At 37.2% G+C, this 2,728-nt stretch overlaps 1 protein-coding gene across 2 annotated transcripts in view; it reads right to left on the bottom strand.

The window, feature by feature from the left end:
* LOC106875567 (leucine--tRNA ligase, cytoplasmic) overlaps positions 1-2,728 on the bottom strand; it is a 195,709-nt gene that overhangs the window by 88,354 nt on the left and 104,627 nt on the right. The gene's annotated exons all lie outside the window — the stretch shown is intronic.

The raw sequence follows: 2,728 nt of genomic DNA, 5'->3' as shown, positions 1-2,728 counted from the left end.
TAGGGCAGCGGACTCACGGTCATAGGATCACGGTTTCGATTCCCAGACCGGGCGTTGTGAGTGTTTATTGAGCGAAAACACCTAAAAGCTCGACGAGGCTCCGACAGGGGATGGTGGCGAACCCTGCTGTACTCTTTCACCACAACTTTCTCTCACTCTTACTTCCTGTTTCTGTTGTGCCTGTAATTCAAAGGGTCAGCCTTGTCACACTGTGTCATGCTGAATATCCCCGAGAACTACATTAAGGGTACACGTGTCTGTGGAGTGCTCAGCCACTTGCATGTTAATTTCACGAGCAGGCTGTTCTGTTGATCGGATCAACTGGAACCCTTGTTGTCATAAGCGATGAAGTGCCAACAACAATTTCTACAATTTTCTTCTTTTCCACTTTTCCAAATGAGTGCAACTGAGAGACACAACACCTGATATGCCACACCAGAAATCTCTGACCACCACCACCCTCAACACACACACACCTTACTTTTAACAGGCCCCCAGTTTAATGTTTTGTGTCTATAACCAATAACATAAAATTAATCAAATTGTCTTCATCCTCAGTTAACTTTTTAGCATTTAAGTCTGCCATATCCAACAAAAATATTCAACCTGATTTATGCTTAAACTGACCAGATCCAACTTCTCACACCTACCCTACAATGTCATTCTAAAAATAAACAGTTGTATCATCGAAACCCCAAAGCTATGAGATCATGCATGATTAATTCAAAGCAAGGTCAATAAACAAGCATTACATTTGACCAAGTAATCTGAATGATAAGGGATTATACACACAAATATTCTCTTTAGCATTTAAACCAGCCATATCCAGCCCAAATGTTAAACCTATTTGATATTCAAACCAGCCAGATCTGGCCTCTCACACCTACTCTATGATGTTACCCTATAAATAATCACATTGTCAAAATCTCAAAGCTACGAGATAATGCATGGTTAATGCAAAACAATGTGAATAAATAAGCTTTATTTTTAATAGAATAATCTGAATGCTTAAAGGCTTACACCAGCCAAACCCAGTCCAAATATATTCTGCCTGTTTTATGTTCAAACTGGCCAGACCCAGGCCTTCATACCTTCGCTTCAATGTCATTCTAAAACTAAACAATCACATCATTGAAATCTCAAAGCTACAAAGTAATGCTTGGCTAATTCAAATCAATGGGAATAAATAAGCATTACATTCGACAGAATAATCTGGATGCTAAGGGATTACACACATAAGTATATCTCTTTAGCATTTAAACCAGCCAAATCCAGCCCAAATGTTTTACCTATTTGATATTCAAACCAGCCAGATCTGGCCTCTTCTCACGCCTACCCTACAATGTCACTCTATAAATAAAACGTCACACCATCAAAATCTCAAAGCTATGAGATAATGCCTGATTCATTCAAAACAATGTGAATAAATAAGCATTACATTTGACAGAGCAGCCTGAATACTAAAGGGTTAAGGTGTAGAAATCTTCACAAAAACTATATAGAAAAAAAGCATTTGATATGGTTTGGTGTTCAGCACAATAGCCATGGCTATCAAAGTCCACCTTGCATTGAATGACAGAAGTGGAACAGTAGAATGTCTCCACAAATCTTCTCTTTGGTCTTACACTCATGTCCTGAGATGTTTTGAGTTCATCTGAGTGTTATGAAAACTTACTGCTACTACTACTACTACTACTACTACTACTACTACCTCACTGCAAAGCTTCCTACAAGATGGTAAAATAAAAACAATGCTTCTACAGGCTTGACTATGCGGTGATAAATTTGCTTTTCAATCATATAGTTCCGGGTTCAATCCCACTGCATGGTACCTTAGCCAAGTATCTTCTACTGTAGCCCATGTCAACCAAAGCTTTATGAGTTGGTTTGGGTAACAGAAACTGAAAGAAGCCCATCACAGATATATGTATGCATTAGAGTGTGTGTGTGTGTGTGTGTGTGTGTGTGTGTGTGTGTATGCGAGAGCGAGAGCGAGAGAGAGAGAGAGAGAGAGAGAGAAAGAGAGAGAGTTACTGTTTCCCTGCCTTGATATCATGTGATAGTTGTAAATGAGTGTCATTGTCATACAAGCAGTGTCGTTCATTTCCAGTCTTCTTAAAGAAACATGTCTGGCCATGGGGGAAAATATTACCTTGCTTGGAAACAGGTGAGGGTGACAGGAAGGGTATCCACAAATAAAAAAATCTGCCTCAACAAATTGCAGGCAAGAGAGGTCATTAAAAAGATGATAATGATAACAACAATGGTGATTATGATGATGATGACGATGATAACAGCGATGATGACAACAATGATGATGATAACAATGATGATGATGATGATGATGACAGCAACAACGAAGAACCTAATTCTGGAACACAAGAAGAATTCATGCCTTTCCAACACTTCTGTTATTAACAAAGTAACTGAAAGATATCCAAATAGAATTTATAAGAAAAAAAAAAAAAAGAAAAGAAAGCTGGTTGTGAATTCACAGACCACATTTGCTCCTTTACAAACTCACCACAACTTCCAAAAGAGAGAAAATCAGTATAAAAGAGAACTTTAAGCTTTTAATACACAAAACTATTTAGAGAATTCTAGTTTTGTTTACATGGTTTGTTTATTCTAATAAATTATATATATATATACACACATATATGTGTGTGTGTGTGTGTGTATATATATATATATATATATATATATATATATATAAAGAAAAAATAAT

The sequence above is a fragment of the Octopus bimaculoides genome, chromosome 16 (genome assembly GCF_001194135.2).
Source record: "Octopus bimaculoides isolate UCB-OBI-ISO-001 chromosome 16, ASM119413v2, whole genome shotgun sequence".
Lineage (NCBI taxonomy): Eukaryota > Metazoa > Mollusca > Cephalopoda > Octopoda > Octopodidae > Octopus > Octopus bimaculoides.
This window is presented reverse-complemented; position numbering and strand designations above follow the sequence as displayed.